Source organism: Muntiacus reevesi, chromosome 20 (assembly GCF_963930625.1).
Source record: "Muntiacus reevesi chromosome 20, mMunRee1.1, whole genome shotgun sequence".
Taxonomy (NCBI): Eukaryota; Metazoa; Chordata; class Mammalia; order Artiodactyla; family Cervidae; genus Muntiacus; species Muntiacus reevesi.
Window position 1 is genome coordinate 2,104,854 of NC_089268.1, and position 18,076 is coordinate 2,122,929.

Below are 18,076 nucleotides of genomic sequence, written 5' to 3' on the forward strand. Positions count from 1 at the left end.
GAGGGGATCTAAGAAAATAGGTCAGCAAGCCAATCCCATTCACCTTGAAATAGGGGAGTATGGTGACCTAAAGTCTATTGATGTCAGGTGGTCTGCTGTCTAAGAGCAGCAGGTAAGGCCTATGTGCAGAACAGCAGTTAGCTCTGATGACCATCTTGAAGCTGATCATGTAGGGCCTGATCGGTATCATCTTGATTATTTTAAGTGCAGTTGATCTTCAACTCAGTGTTAGCTTGTTCCCTTTCCCTTGAGGCCAGTTCTTGAAATTATGCAAGTCATAGATTCAGTACTTCTTGAGATGAAGCAGCTTATGTCAAGGTTATGTGGCCATCATGCAGTTAGCATTTTCCCTCTGGTAGGGGTTATAACAACTCAGGAATATGTATCAGACACTGCTGTTGATGTCCTTCAGGGAAGAACTGAAGATTCTGTGACTCTATTGTCCTAATCAGTAACTGCTTGAGCCTGCTGTTTTGTGAGTGGGGGAGGTCTGGGATGCTAAAGCTTTGCAACAAACAGAAGACAAGGCCCATGGAGGGGCTTTTGTTCCTGGGAGGGTCTCATGGGGGTCTTTCTTAATTTCACCTTCTCTGGGAAGCCGGTCATATTATATCCCTCTTGCCTCTCTTTCCCCAACTTTGTGAATCAAACTTTTAAATTTTAACTTCTCAGAACCAAGCAGGGGAAGGTGAGGTCGGATGAAAGGGGAGGTTGGGTGAAGGGGAGGTTGGGTGAACCGGAGATTGAGTGAATGGGAGGTTTGACGTATGTGCACGTCAGTGTAAAAACAGATACCAAACGGGAATCTGCTGCACCACACACGGAACCCTACCCAGTGCCCTGAGGTGATCTAAATGGGAAGGGACCTGAAACAGAGGGGATTGTGTACACAGAGCTGATTCACTTTGCTGTGTGCCAGAAACTAACGTAATACTGTAAAACAGCCATACTCCCCCAAAACTTAAAGAATAGATTGCTTCAACCACTCTGAGATTACAGACATCGCTAATTAATAGTTCTTTGTGAAAGACACTTCCATTATAAGGGAGGAAAGTACTGTTGATGAGGTGATGATCATCAAGATGATACTCTAAACAATAAAGTCATCAAGCATTACTTTTGAAATCTGGACCATGAAAAATATTTGAGAATAAAATCACGTTCTTTATTTTGTTGTTGTTATTCAGTCGTTCAGTCAAGTCTGACTCTTTGCAATCTCATGGACTACAGCACACCAGGCTTCCCTGACCTTCACCAACTCCCAGAGCTTGCTCAAACTCATGTCCATTGGGTGACCGATGCCATCCAACCACCTCATCCTCTGCCATCCCCATCTCCTAGCTTCAATCTTTCCCAGCATCAGAGTCTTTTCCAATGAGTCAGTTCCTCGCATCAGGTGTCCAAGTATTGGAACTTCAGCTTCATCATCAGTCCTTCCAATGAATATTCAGGACTGATTTCCTTTAAGATGGACTGGTTGGATCTCCTTGCAGTCCAAGGGGCTCTTAAGAATCTTCTCCAACACCACAGTTCAAAAGCATCAATTCTATGGCACTTAGTTTCCTTTATTTATGTTTTTTTTTAAATATTATTTTATTAGTTGGAGGCCAATCACTTCACAACATTTCAGTGGGTTTTGTCATACATTGACATGAATCAGCCATATAGTTACATGTATTTCCCATCCCGATCCCCCCTCCCACCTCCCTCTCCACCCGACTCCTCAGGGTCCTCCCAGTGCACCAGGCCCGAGCACTTGACTCATGCATTCCACCTGGGCTGGTGGTCTGTTTCACCATAGATAATATACATGCTGTTCTTTCAAAACATCCCACCCTCACCTTCTCCCCCAGAGTTCAAAAGTCTGTTCTGTACTTCTGTGTCTCTTTTTCTGTTTTGCATATAGGGTTATCGCTACCATCTTTCTAAATTCCATATATATGTGTTAGTATACTGTAATGGTCTTTATCTTTCTGGCTTACTTCACTCTGTATAATGGGCTCCAGTTTCATCCATCTCATTAGAACTGATTCAAATGAATTCTTTTTAACGGCTGAGTAATATTCCATGGTGTATATGTACCACAGCTTCCTTATCCATTCATCTGCTGATGGGCATCTAGGTTGCTTCCATGTCCTGGCTATTATAAACAGTGCTGCGATGAACATTGGGGTGCACGTGTCTCTTTCAGATCTGGATTCCTCAGTGTGTATGCCCAGAAGTGGTATTGCTGGGTCATATGGCAGTTCTATTTCCAGTTTTTTAAGAAATCTCCACACTGTTTTCCATAGTGGCTGTACTAGTTTGCATTCCCACCAACAGTGTAAGAGGGTTCCCTTTTCTCCACACCCTCTCCAGCATTTATTGCTTGTAGACTTTTGGATAGCAGCCATCCTGACTGGCATGTAATGGTACCTCGTCAGTTTCCTTTATAGTCCAACTCTCACATCCATACATGACTACTGAAAAAAACATAGCTTTGACTAGATGGACCTTTGTTGGCAAAATAATGCCTCTGCTTTTTAATATGCTGTCTAGTTTTGTCATAGCTTTCTTCCAAGGAATAAGCATCTTTTAATTTCATGGCTGCAATCAGCATCTGCAGGGATTTTGGAGCCCAAAAAATAAAATCTGTCACTGTTTCCATTGTTTCCCCATCTATTTGCCATGAAGTGATGGGATCAGATGCTGTGATCTTAGTTTTCTGAATGTTGAGTTTTAAGTCAGCCTTCACTCTCCTCTTTCACTTTCATCAACAGGCTCTTTAGTTCTTTGCTTTCTGCCATAAGGGTGGTGTCATCTGTGTATCTGAGGTTATCGATATTTTTCCCAGCAATCTTAATTCCAGCTTGTGCTTCATACAGCCCAACATTTCGCATGATGTACTCTGCATATAAGTAAATAAGCAGGTGACAATACAGCCTTGATGTACTCCTTTCCCAATTTGGAGCTAGTCTGTTGTTCCATGTCCAGTTCTAACTGTTGCTTCTTGATCTGCATACAGATTCCTCAGGAAGCAGGTCAGGTGGTCTGGTATTCCCATCTCTTTAAGAATTTTCCACAGATTGTGGTGATCCACACAGTCAAAGGTTTTGGCATAGTCAATAAAACAAAAGTAGATGTTTTTCTGGAACTTGCTTGCTTTTTCAATGGATGATCCAACAAATGTTGGCAATTTGATCTCTGGTTCTTCTGCCTTTTCTAAACCCAGCTTGAAGATTTTGAATTTCACATTTCACATACTGTTGAAGCCTGGTTTGAAGAATTTTATGCAATAACTTGCAATTGCAAGCATTAATGAGTTCTACTCTGCAGTATTCTGAACATTCTTTGGCATTGCCCTTCTTTGGGAATGGAATGAAAATTGACCTTTTCTAGTCCTGTGGCCACTGCTGAATTTTCCAAATTTGCTGGCATATTGACTGCACTTTCACAGCATCATCTTTTAGGATTTGAAATAGCTCAGTTGGAATTCCATCACCTCCTCTAACTTTGCTTGTAGTGATGCTTCCTAAGGCCCATTTGACTTCACACTCCAGGATACCTGGCTCCAGGATATCTGGCTCTAGGTGAGTGATTGCACCATTGTGGTTATCTGCATCTTGAAGATCTTTTTTGAATAGTTCTTCTGTGTATTCTTGCCACCTCTTCTTAATATCTTCTGCTTCTGTTAGGTCCCTACCATTTCTGTCCTTTATTGAGCCCATCGTTGCATGAAATGTTCTATTGATATCTCTAATTTTCTTGAAGAGATCTCTAGTCTTTCCCATTTTATTGTTTTCCTCTATTTATTTGCATTGATCACATAGGAAGGCTTTCTTCTCTCTCCTTGCTATTCTTTGGAACTTTGTATTTAGGTGGATATATCTTTCCTTTTCTCCTTTGCCTTTAGCTCCTCTTCTTTACTCAGTTATTTGTAAGGCCTCCTCAGACAAACATTTTGCCTTTGTGCATTTCTCTTTCTTAGGGATGGTCTTGATCCCTGTCTCCTGTACAATGTCATGAACCTCCATCCATAGTTCTTCAGGCACTCTATCAGATCTAATCCCTTAAATCTGTTGATCACTTCCACTGTATTATCATAAGGGATTTGATTTAGGTTGTACCTGAATGGTCTAGTGGTTTTCCCTACTTTCTTTAAGTGTGAATTTGGCAATAAGCAGTTCATGATTTGAGCCACAGTGAGCTCCCAGAATTGTTTTTGTTGACTGTATAGAGCTCCTCATTATCTTTGACTGCAAAGAATATAATCAATCTGATTTTGGCTTTGACCATCTGGTGATGTCCTTGTGTAGAGTCTTCTCTTGTGTTGTTGGAAGAGGGTGTTCATTACTTAATAATCATAAAAAAAAATCACTGAGGTTTTCTGAAAAAATACCTAACACTTTATAAAAATTACAATCTGTTCAAATAAAAATTCAAATAAATTCCCCACATTGCAAAAAGCCACTTATTTATTTTCTTATGTAGCTCTTGACTATCTTACACTGAAACTGATCTGCTTGTGAATCTCTGTCTTCCATCATTCTGTCAGGTAGGAATTCCTGAAATGCAGCAGCTGAGACTCTACAGTGACTACCATTTGGAGCTTAGGGTCAGTGGGCAGATCCTGGGTCCACAGTGAGAATAGCCATCCTCTGTGATGTTGGACTGAAGACTCTGGATCATGCCATGCAGATGACAGAGAAAGCTATGGCAAGGCTCCCTATGGGCACTGACAAGGCCAGTTGCCAGGAGGTGGGAGTGGGAAGCACACAGTGGAGTCCACAGAACTGAAGCAACCGCACTGGGATAAAAGGCCCAGGCAGGCAGCAGTGGTCCAGGGGGTGACAGTGTGTTATCCCACAGGAAAGACTGTCAGGTTTGGAATATTTTGTTTCTAAATCCAACTGCACATCATATGTATTTTTATCCCTGAGACCTAAATTTAAAAAACACTTAATGAGCAATGAAGGCAGGAAAGAGCCACTGATTATGTCACTCTCTAAAAAAATCACATGAGTCATTAAGATTGAAAGCAATAGCAAGATAAAAGTTATGAATTCCCAGGTAGTGCAATGGTGAAAAATCTGCCTGCCAATGCAGGAGACACAGGAGACACGAGTTTGATCCCTGGCTCGGGAAGATCCCCTGGAGCAGGAAATGACAACCCACTCCAGTATGCTTGCCTGGTAAATTTCTTTGACAGAGGAGCCTGGAGGGCTACGGTTCATGGGGTCCCTAAGGGTTGGACACAACTGAGTATACATTCACGACACTAAAAAATGCTCCAGCATGTGCTGCTCATAAGACTATTTGCTTTGTTTCTTTTGCAGGCTTTGATGACAGCACCTGGAATGGGGAATGAACAGACTGGGTCCTTCTGGGACCTCAACCCCCACCTTCGTGGCCAATGTTTAGCCTGAATTAGAGAAGGCCCTTTGCAGTTGATCTCATTCTAATTAATTCCCAAACAAAAGAAAGCAGCTCAGAATAAATATCCTGTAGTGTATATATATATATGTATATATATATATATATATATATATATATATATATATATATATATATATATATAAAATATATATTGCTTTTATGTCAATCTGTTGTTTGGGCTGTATTTGTATTTTATGCAGATTTTCTTGGAGAGATTTCTTGGCATAAATCTGGGGAAGGGATGAGCTAGAATGAGCTGGAGCTGGGTCGTGGACCAGCAAGCAGAGGAAGAGAGACTGAAACACACGGAAGGGATTTAAAATGCTGAGAAGAAAACAGGTGGGACATTGGGAAGAGGCCAGGTCCTAAAGTTTGGTCAAGAGCAAGGACTGATTGAATTTTACAAAAATTTCAGTCAACTAAAAATAATTCTCCCTCAACACTGTTTTTTTTTTTTAACTGTAATTGCTTTTTAATGAAGCAATTTTAATCCTGTATTAAGTTTGCTCAAATGGGATTTTATCAGCTATCTAATAGATTCTGGCTCTCATGGTCATCTCAGAGGATCACCATGGGCTTTGGATTTGCAAATTTGGGGGTGTAGGGGAGCAGAATATGCTACCCCCAGTTACACCCCTTTGGCATGGGGATTGTTTGGGGCTGATTATTTTTAAGAAACACCAGACAGAGGAAAAGCTCTGAAAAACTGAATAGTAGTGACCCTTTATAGGAGACATTTGCAAGGGTGTCTCCTGTACTAGGAAGAGGAGGATGACTAAAACCCTAGAAATTCTCACCAATGGAGTAGGCAAGGACTTAGCTCTGTTTAACAAACTTTACCTTGTTTACTGTGCTTTTCCTGATTATCTCCCATAATTGGTCCCCTTTATACACATCATCTTTGGTCTGTATTTGGTGGCTCAGTGGTAAAATATATGCCTACCAATACAAGAGATGAGGGAGGGTTCAATCCCTGGGTAGAGAAGATCCCCTGGAGAAGGAAATGGCAACTCACTCCAGTATTCTCGCTTGGGAAACCCCCCAGACAGAGCATTCCAGTGGGGTATACAGCCCACAGGGTCACAAACAGTCTGACACAATTTAGCGACTAAACAACAACAACAGAAGTTATTCAAGGTGGTGGCTTGGGCGTTAAGGAGTTACTCACTTTTCCTGACTATTTCCCACAAATGTGGGAGGCTTACATGTTACTAAACTCCTGTTTGTTTTCTCCTGTCTTTTGTTACAAGAGGCTCTCAACCAAGGACTCTTAAGGGTGGAGACAGAATGGTTTCTCCTCCTTACTGAGGTAACACAGTGAAATAAGCAAAGTGAGGAAACAAACAGAAGAAAAGCATGTGCCAAGGGCAAGCAATTGTGTGGCTTAAAGCCAATGACTCTGTCTTAGGGTCAGAGGACATGGGTTGGGAGCCAGCTCAGCCTCTCAGGGTGGCAGAGAAGCATGGAAATGAATCAAAGCTGTTAATCCCCCAAAGGGCTGCATGCATCGACTCAGGACAGCCCTCAAACAGTAAGCCCTGCAAAAAGTAAAACAAGTCACTTATTTGAGGATGGAGAGAAGTGAAATTAATTACTCATCCCTGATCTCCAGGAAAGGACACTCTCACAGTCCAGCCTAATACTGTTGAAAGGGCTGTGATGATGATCCCAACTTAGACAGGGACTTGAGTTTGGGTTCCTGTCAAAGCTGCAAGAGGAGAAGGGGAAGCCCACGAGACTTCAGCTCAATAGGAGGGCCGTGCCATCTGCTGCAGCTCCCGCATCCCCAGTAATCTCCATCCTCAGAGACGCTGCACCTGTCGCCCTGGACCTCTCCTTAGACATAAAGTCTTAAACACCACCCACATGGTGCTCCTCCTAAGACCTGGCAAGAGAAGGCAAGAGGGCAGGCAATGCACCATAATTGGCCCAACTCTTCTCCCTATTAGATAAGACTAAATGTGGGTAAGTCTCTGGAACCCATCTTTGTCAACACCTGCCTACTCAGGGCCACAGAGTGTGCTATCACTTACAAGTGTCACAGCCCAGAAACAAGAGAGGGGCCGGAGGAAGCTCCAGACATAAACCCCTGACAGAGTTGGATAGCAGACCTTGGGCTGCAGGCTCCCCTGGTCTTCACAGTGGCAGCTCATTCCAGTGAGAAAGCAAAGCGCGTGATTCAGGTGTATCCCAAAAATGCTATGAGAAGCATATGAATAGGAACAGAAAGAAACAAAAGACAGATGGGCTGTTCCAGGTAATGGGCACAGTTGCTTTGAGGGTTTAAAGCCACTGTAGTTATTTATACAGTTCCCAGTCCCAGCCAGTCCACAAGCTTCCCTGATGACTCAGCAGGTAAAGAATATGCCTGCAATGCAGAAGACACAGGAAACGTTGGTAGGATCCCTGGGTTGGGAGGATCCCCTGGAAGAGGAAAATGGCAACCCACTCCAGTATTCTTGCCTGAAAAATCCTATGGACAGAGGAGCCTGGCAGGCTATAGTCCATGGGGCCACAAGGAGTCAGACATGACTGAGCCTACAGCCCGTACACATTAAACTCCCGTGAATCTACCTGCTAGGGATTCACTTCAAGGGTAACTATTATTAATATAAAACATACTTGATGTCACATTTTTCAAATGGACATGAGTTGGAGCTGAGTTGGAAGAAGGATGAAGACCTGTGTTATTTGGACACAGTGCCACTGGGTCACTGAACATCCCTAGGGCTGTAGAATTTCCCTACCTGGCTAAAAGGCTGCTTCGGTCAAAGCCTATGATGAAAGAAATCCCCTGGGACCAGTTGCAGTCCTGTTGGTCTTGGATCCTTTTTCATGTTTTATTTACTGTCTCAAAAGGGATGAAGGTTGATTTTTTCCTTCTGAAGATTGTTTTATGACCCCTGGTTTGGGAGAAAGATTGATTTTGGCTTAGAGGAAAATGATCTGCCCTGTATAAAATACAGCCCTGTGAAGTGGGCAACCCAACAGAGTGAGTGACTTCTGCTGGACAAAGACACACTGCAGCTCACCCTCTCTGCCCATCTCCACCTGCTGCCCCCCCACTGCATGTAGAAGTCACAGCAAACCATGGTTCTTCTAGTTTGATTTTATCTTAATAGTAGGTATCACTGAATCTGACTTAATTTTCTTTTCTTTGAAGAGCTTGTGTTCCTTTGAGCATTCATCAGGTACCCCATGACCAGTGAGCACTTCATATCAACCAGCTCTCTGACCCTCCTGACTTGCCTCTGTGGTAGACATCATTATTGCCCTTTTGTACCTTTTCCAGGTCCTGTGGCAGGAGGAGGTGGAAAGGTCCCATTTGGAGCAAGCCAACCACAGTCTCAGACTCCTGGCTGCCTAACATTACAAAAGTGTGTAAATGGAACCGCAGAGCAGGATCCAGAGCCCAGCTTCAGACTCACAGCTCACTGAGGTACCAGGCAGGTCTGCTGGTCCTGGGCTCTAGATGAGGAATAAGGATTTGAAAAGCAGGGGAAGAGCAAGGAGCCTCCACTTGTACTTTCTATGAGTCTAGGAATTGCCAGAGGTCCCAGGCAAAGTGATGGAGGTCTGAGCAGTGATCCAGGTCTGAGGTCACAGGTCACTCCTCTGGCCATGGAAGGACAGTCATTCTTCTCCTAAGTCTAGAGACAGGTGGCCTGAGAAAAGACTTCTTTGGGAAAAAATTATGTAACTAAAGTGCTTTCAAGTGCTCCACCAGTCATGGCAGTACTCTGCCCCAGGACACTATGAGCAGCCTCAGGACAGCTGTCCCAAGGGAATCCACTCATGTTCACCAAGTTGAGCTGATGGATGAGATCCGCTCCTCCCAGGAGGCACCCTGGAATTGCATGTTGGGGGAAGGGAAGTCAGGCATTTTCTAAACTAAGAAGCAGAATAAAACAAAGAGGAAATAAGAAGCTATTAATAGAAGTGTCCATTAAACAAATATTTTTTTCTTTCAGTACTTGTGTCAGATTTTGGAAAGTTGATAGAAAAATAATGTGTCTATATTTCAAATATTCAAAAAAGAAAAGAAACATAAAATCTTATTTTTAAAGTTCACAACTAAAAGCAAAACAGACGTTTATAATAAAGAGAGTAAGAATTCTTAATGGATGAGGTCTTTTTACAAATTTTTTAATATGATGCAACAAGTTCTTCTTAATCTTTTTTATACAGCTTGGTGGAAAAAAAAAAAAAAAAACATGCTCAGACTGTGATAACCTGTGTGAGGATACACAGTTAAGTGTGTATGCTAACATAATCTTTCAGTAAAGACAGGACACCCCCTTGGGGTCAGATCATGGGCCAGGCACTATGCTTATAACCCTGAACAAGACTGGTGTGGTCAACCCTTCCTGGAAATCACCATCTAGAGACCCAGAGACACACAACTCAGGGATGGAAATGCATGAAATAAAACAACTCCAACTGTGTTAAGTAACAGGAAGGAAATACACTGGATAATAATAACAGGAATGGAAGTTTTTCTGCTGCTGTTTTTTATTTTTGTTTGCTTGTTTTGTTTGGGTTTTGGGCCATCCTCAGTGGCAAGTAGGATCTTAATTCCCCAGGCTTGAACAAGGTGAGAGCCACATGCTGACTGGCAATGAGTTAACCAGCCTGAGAGGTGGGGAGCCCTAGAGGTGTGAGGAGCCAGGTATTGCCAGGAAATTATGGAGAACAGGCCACTGTGAGGGCTTCCCTGGTGGCTCAGTGGTAAAGAATCCACCTGCCAATGCAGGAGATGAAGGTTCTACCCTTGGATTGGAAAGATACCTGGAAAAGGAAATGGCAAGCCACTCCAGTGCTCTTGTCTGGGAAGTCCCGAGGACAGAGGACCCTGGCAGACTGAAGTCCATAAAGTACCAAAGGAGTTGGACATGACTTAGCAACTAAAACAACAAATTCTAACCTGATGGTAAAGGGGAGCATGATGGGAGTGAGGTGAGAGAGATGGGCAGCAGGGAGGTGGGTCAGGTTAAGCTGGGGCCCACTGGGAATGCCAGATCTGATTTTATTCTAATTGTAGTAGAATCAAAGAAGAGTTCTCAGAGGGCAGCAAGACAATCTGCTTAACTTTTTAAGGAGACTCTCAGGAGTATGCAGATAATGGACCAGCGAGAAGAGGAATGAGCCCTGTGATTCGGTTATGAACCTGTTGGAAATCTGGACAAAGGAGAACCGAAGCACTATCTAGGATCGTGATGCAGTGAGAAGAAGTTTATTAACACCAAAGTCAAGCTGCAGGGAGCGAATTTTCAAATTGGACGTCTTTGAAGGGAAACTCTGGCTTCACTGGATTGATGAGTGAGAACTCCACGTGGAAGCATCCAGGGACAGTGTGATTACAGGTCAAGACTGAATTTTAGGAGAGACTTCTACAGCTGGGCTTCCCTGGTGGCTCAGATGGTAAATAACCTGCCTGCAATGAGGGAGACCTGGATTTGATCCCTGGGTTGGGAAGATCTCCTTGGAGAAGGGAGTGGACACCCACTCCAGTATACTTGCCTGGAGAATTCCATGGACAGAAGAGCCTGGCAGGCTACAGTCCATGGGGTCCCAAAAAGTCAGATATAACTGAATGACTAACACTTTCTATGGCTCACCAAAGCAGAATATATTAGCGATTATTCCATTCTTGACAGAGGTAGAGAACTACAATGGTCTGGATTTTCTCTCCTGCCTTGCTGCTCTGTGGTCAGGGATCTGGTTTAGCTCAGGCACCTGGAACCCTGACTGGAGCTGTCTGTGCTCATCTAACTCCCTGGGTTGGGTGGGAAGGTGACTTGACAACATCCTGGCCCCAGTGGCATTTCCCTATAACTATGGGTGATCTCCTTGCTCTCCTTCCCCCTCATGATCCCAGAAGTTTCCTTCTGTGGAAGTCACTTTTTGTCGCTGGGTTTCATGATTTCTGCCCAAGTATCATAAACTTTTGTCACACACCTGATGATCAGCAGAGAAACTAGAAACTGAATGTCACTAAAGAAAGATAGCTCTTCCTTGGCAAATTCAATATAGATCCCATCTAAAACTTTTCACACCCGTGACTGTCCTTCCAAGGACATGTGGTAAGGTTTGGTTGGGACTGTGATGCCCATCACTTTATTTATACTAAGGATCTCCTGGAAAAATTCTACTTCTCTTTCTTCTCCGGTTTTCATTTTCTTTCTGAGGTACAAGGAATAAGACAAAACAAAACAAACAAACAAGTAATTATGCTCTAAGAATTTACAAGAAAGTTGGCTAAAATTAACCTTTCAATGAATAAAAAAGGAATTTGGGGGTTGGTAAAAATCTAGTCTCAATAAGAGACATGAGGAGATGGAATATTTTAATGACAAAGACATACAATTTTGCAAGACCCTTAAATTCTTGAGAATCTTGTATTTGTATACAAGTAGTTGAGAGAGCAGAGAAAAAATCTTTCCTGTTGGGTAATGAAGGCTGGTCTCCTAAGGAGCTTTTCCTTCAGTAATTGGTCACCTACTCCTTCATTACTGCATTTTCTCACAAATAATAAGGCTGAACTTCTTTAGAAATAGTCTGTGACTTTTTAATGCCTCCCAATTATTCTGAGTCTGTGACTTTATAGAGCGGAGAGCTGCACAGACGAGGATATTACTCTTTGGATTTCAGCAGGCAGAGGCCTGAAGCCCTTTAAGACACAGCAGTTTTGACATCACAGCATTCGCCATGCCCCATACCAGTTTCTCTCTACCTCCTAATTTGTCTCTGCAGGCCCCAGCACCACACACATACACACACTTTAGATTTTCTGCTCACCCTCGAAGGACCATGAACTCTTATTGTAAAACTTCTTCCAACTTCAGTACGTCCTGGATAAGGGCTTTACCTCATGTTTGCAGCCGAGAGAGACCCAGGCCCATATCCACTCACCTTGATCTGGCCTCTGGGGTGATAGTGGCTGTTCTAAATCTGATATACAGAAGCTTGTGAGTAATGTGACACTGTCTGAATCCCTGGCAATGACACATAGACTCCTGGAAGATTTCATGTCCACCCACCATCCTTCCTTAGATATTCTGCTCTGCTTACAAGAGCCAAAGTTAATTGCATGCTAAACAGCTTTTTATCTTATAGGCAAGAGTTAGGCTAAAAAAAAAAATGTAATATATTCAAAGCATCTTTAGTGGGAAAATGGAATGCTTTCCAACTTGGCAATGCATGGAGAAAATGTTAAACATGATTAATTAATAGACCTAGATATCTCTTCCCATCAATATAATGCTTCTAAATCAAACCTAATATAATTCAAAATTATGTCAAAACATTTAATAGATAATATAGGTATTTGTAGTTTCCTAAGATTTTTTAAATTGCTTACATCATTTTTATTAAGATGATCAAATTTTAAAAATGCGTATGCTGGCCTGATTCACACAGCAAGCTGGCACCAGGGAGAGACACTTCCCCTTAGATGAAAATTACTCGAAAATTATTCACAGACATCAAGAGAGACATTATTCCTAAGTAAAAGCAGTAAATAACTACATTAAATGAGATAAGCTGCATGATGTACTGTAGTTGACAATCTACATGTGACCTCAGGTGATGGGGAAACACTGATGAAAGTTACTCTGGATACAGCTACTCTGGTTGGTTAGATTGTCCCCATTGCTCAAAGTCAGCAATCAGTTGTTTGACATTTTGCTCTGCTTTTGTATGGAGATTTAGCCAATGCATGATTTCTTGGAGACATTAAGCAATCTAAATTTCTTATTTCTTTTCCCTTTCTGGGAACAAACTTATGATATCTTTTAAGTCTAAACCTAGACAGTCATTTGTGCATGAATACCCAGTCATTCAGTCATGTCTGACTCTTTGTGATCCCATGGACTGTAAGCCTACCAGGCTCCTCTGTCCATGGGATTTTGCAGGCAAGTATACTAGAATGGGTTGCCATTTCCTCCTCCAGGGGATCTTCCCCATCCAGGGATCAAAACCACATATCTTGTGTCCCCTGTGTTGCAGGTGTATTCTTCATCATTGCACCACCTGGGAAGCCCAGACACACATTTATATAGTCCTTACTACAAAACCAGAGCCATGAGAGCTTTGCAGTCTAGTTATTTCTGAGCTGCAGATGGCATAGTTAAGTGATATTTTCCAAGGAAAAGGAGCAGTAGAGGGATGTGAGGCTGAGCAGAGGGCTAAATGAGTAGCAGTTAGAATGGAGCCCTTTCCAGGGTATTTTGCTGTTAGATGGCCAGGGAGGACCCATCACTCCTGTAACTAAACAGTCCTCCCAGGAAGTAAATGTGAGGGGCCCAGTGTTCACACCTTGCCACTCAACTTTACAGATCAATACTTAGCTGGTAATTGGTGCCCACATGTCACAAGGATAGTGGGAGATTAATGAGACAATAAACAGAAAGTGATTTTGGATCTTTTGAGACAGACACTTTATAAATTCCCATCCTTGGGAGGAGGCCTCTGTTCTCTCCTTGACAATTAGCCCATTGGTTCCTTGATGACTTTTATGGCTTAGATGGCTTTCATAAGCCATGCCTTGGACTTGTGTCTTGTTTGTGTCCCCAGCAGTGATAGTTGAATGTCTGGTGTACAAGTATAGAACCAATTAATTGAAGGACACTGGAAATAACTCCCATACGGCTAACTTCTTCATTCTCTTAGCTTTTCCTTTGGTGTTGATCCATGTGGAAATAAAATATTGCTCATCCACTGGGGACTGTTACACATCACTAAAATCTAATCAGGTTTTCAGAAAGTAGCACAACCTTCTGAATTTCAGAAAAGTCTGAATTATTTTAAGTCTCATCCTAAATAGAATTGCAAGGAGAGAGACCCCAGGAATTCTCTTAGTGTCCCATAGCCATCCGTTTTCCCTGATTATGGGTTGCACTATTGCACAGTTATTGGGTCTTCCTACCACATTAAGTATAAGTGTTTTGCCAAAATGTTTAGACATCTTCAGATAAAATTGCTTCCTTTTGGAAAATTGCATAAATACTAACATGCAGTATCTATATTTTTATTGGATTGTAGATGATTTTATGGGGCTACTAAGAGACAAAATATGTTAAATCAGGTAGTAAATAATAGTGTTTTATTTTAAAGTGAATTTTGGGGGGCAAGTTTCAGTTTTATTTTAATTGTGAAAGGGAAAACATATGTGTATGTGTGTATAAATAGTGTGGTGATGATATGTTCACAGCTATAAGGTGCCCCTATGTTCTTAGTTTCTGATATCAAAACTGCACTGAAAAATAAAAAAGCTACAAAGATATACTGTATCATTCAGGGAATATAGGCAATATCTTATAATAACTTTATTTCTTTAAGATTTTTCTGATGTAGATCATTTTTTTCCCTTTTTTTTTTCCATTTATTTTTATTAGCTGAAGGCTAATTACTTTACAATATTGTAGTGTTTTTTTGGTCATACATTGACATGAATCAGCCATCAATTTACATGTGTTCCCCATCCTGAATCCCCCTCCCACCTACCTCCCCATCCCATCCCTCTAGGTTATCCCAGTGCACCAACCCCAAGCACTTGTCTCATGCATCCAACCTGGGCTGGAGATCTATTTCACACTTGATAATATACATGTTTCAATGCTGTTCTCTCAGATCATCCTACCCTCGTCTTCTCCCATAGAGTCCAAAAGTCTGTTCTATACATTTGTGACTTTTTCTGTCTTGCATATAGGGTTATTGTTACCATCTTTCTAAATTCCATATATATGTGTTAGTATACTGTATTGATCTTTATCTTTCTGGCTTATTTCACTCTGTATAATGGGCTTCAGTTTCATCCACCTCATTAGGATTGATTCAAATGTATTCTTTTTAATGGTTGAGTAATATTCCATTGTGTATGTGTACCATAGCTTCCTTATCCACGCGTCTGCTGATGGGCATCTAGGTTGCTTCCATGTCCTGGCTGTTATAAACAGTGCTGCAATGAACACTGGGGTACATGTGTCTCTTTCAGACCTGGTTTCCTCGGTGTGTATGCCCAGGAGTGGGATTGCTCGATCATATGGCAGTTCTATTTCCAGTTTTTTAAGGAATCTCCACACTGTTCTCCACAGTGGCTGTACTAGTTTGCATTCCCACCAACAGTGTAAGAGGGTTCCCTTTTCTCCACACCCTCTCCAGCATTTATTGCTTGTAGACTTTTGGATAGCAGCCATTCTGACTGGCGTGTAATGGTACCTCACTGAGGTTTTGATTTTCATTTCTCTGATAATGAGTGATGTTGAGCATCTTTTTGTGTGTTTGTTAGCCATCTGTATGTCTTCTTTGGAGAAATGTCTGTTTAGATCTTTGGCCCATTTTTTAATTGGGTCATTTATTTTTCTGGAATTGAGTTGCAGGAGTTACTTGTATATTTTTGAGATTAATCCTTTGTCTGTTTCTTCATTTGCTATTATTTTCTCCCAATCTGAGGGCTGTCTTTTCACCTTGCTTATAGTTTCCTTTGTTGTGCAAAAGCTTTTAAGTTTCATTAGATCATATTTGTTTATTTTTGCTTTTCTTTCTGATATTCTGGGAGGTGGGTCATAGAGGATCCTGCTGTGTTTTATGTCAGAGAGTGTTTTGCCTATGTTCTCCTCTAGGAGTTTTATAGTTTCTGGTCTTACATTGAGATCTTTAATACATTTTGAGTTTATTTTGGTGTATGATGTTCGAGAGTGTTCTACTTTCATTATTTTACAAGTGGTGGACCAGTTTTCTCAGCACCACTTTTTAAAGAGGTTGTTTTTTTTCCATTGTATATTCTTGCCTCCTTTGTCAAAGATAAGGTGTCCATAGATATGTGGATTTATCTCTGGGCTTTCTATTTTGTTCCATTGATCTATATTTCTGTCTTTGTGCCAGTACCATACTGTCTTGATGACTGTGACTTTGTAGTAGAGCCTGAAGTCAGGCAGATTGATTTCTCCAGTTCCATTCTTCTTTCTCAAGATTGCTTTGGCTATTCAAGGTTGTTTGTATTTCCATAGAAATTGTGAAATTATTTGTTCTAGTTCTGTGAAGAATACCGTTGGTAGCTTGATAGGGATTGCATTGAATCTATAGATTGCTTTGGGTAATATACTCATTTCACAATATATATTCTTCCAATCCATGAACACAGAATATTTCTCCATCTATTTGTGTCCTCTTTGATTTCTTTCATCAGTGTTTTATAGTTTTCTATGTATAGGTCTTTTGTTTCTTTAGGTAGATATACTCCTAAGTGTTTTATTCTTTTTGTTGCAATGGTGAATGGTACTGTTTCCTTAATTTCTCTTTCTGTTTTCTCATTGTTAATGTATAGGAATGCAAGGGATTTCTGTGTGTTAATTTTATATCCTGCAACTTTACCATATTCATTGATTAGCTCTAGTAATTTTCTGGTAGAGTCTTTAGGGTTTTCTATGTAAAGGATCATGTCATCTGCAAACAGTGAGAGTTTCACTTCTTCTTTTCCTATCTGGATTCCTTTTATTTCTTTTTCTGCTCTGATTGCTGTTGCCAGCACTTCCAAAACTATGTTGAATTGTAGTGGTGAGAGTGGGCACCCATGTCTTGTCCCTGATTTTAGGGGAAATGTTTTTTCATTCCACTCATCTTTTCTAACCACAGTGCAGTAAGATTAGATCTCAATTACAGGAAAAAATCTATTAAAAATTCAAACATATGGAGGCTCAATAACACACTTCTGAATAACCAACAAATGATAGAAGAAATAAAAAAAAAAAAAAGAAATCAAAATATGCATGGAAATGAATAAAAATGAAAACACAACAACCCAAATCCTATGGGACACTGTAAAAGCAGTGCTAAGGGGAAGGTTCATAGCATTACAGGCTTACCTCAAGAAATAAGAAAAAAAGTCAAATAAATAACTTAACTCTATACCTAAAGCAACTAGAGAAGAAAGAAATGAAGAACCCCAGGATTAGTAGAAGGAAAGAAATCTTAAAAATTAAGGAAGAAATAAATGCAAAAGAAACAAAAGAGACCATAGCAAAAATTAACAAAGCTAAAAGCTGGTTTTTTGAAAAGATAAACAAAATTGACAAACCGTTAGCAAGACTCATTAGGAAACAAAGGGAGAAGAACCAAATCAACAAAATTAGAAATGAAAATGGAGAGATCACAACAGACAACACCGAAATACAAAGGATTATAAGAGACTACTACCAGCAGTTATATGCCAATAAAATGGACAACTTGGAAGAAATGGTCAAATTCTTAGAAAGATATTACTTTCCAAAACTGAACCAGGAAGAAATAGAAGATCTTAACAGACCGATCACAAGCATGGAAATCAAAACTGTAATCAGAAATCTTCCAGCACACAAAAGCCCTGTACCAGACGGCTTCACAGCTGAATTCTACCAAAAATTTAGAGAAGAGCTAACACCTATCTTACTCAAAATCTTCCAGAAAATTGCAGAAGAAGGTAAACTTCCAAACTCACTCTATGAGGCCATCATCACCCTAATACCAAAACCAAACAAAGATGCCACACACAAAAAAGAAAACTACAGGCCAATATTACTGATGAGCATAGATGTAAAAATCCTTAACAAAATTCTAGCAAACAGAATCCAACAACATATTGAAAAGATCATGTATCATGACCAAGTGGGCTTTATTGCAGGAA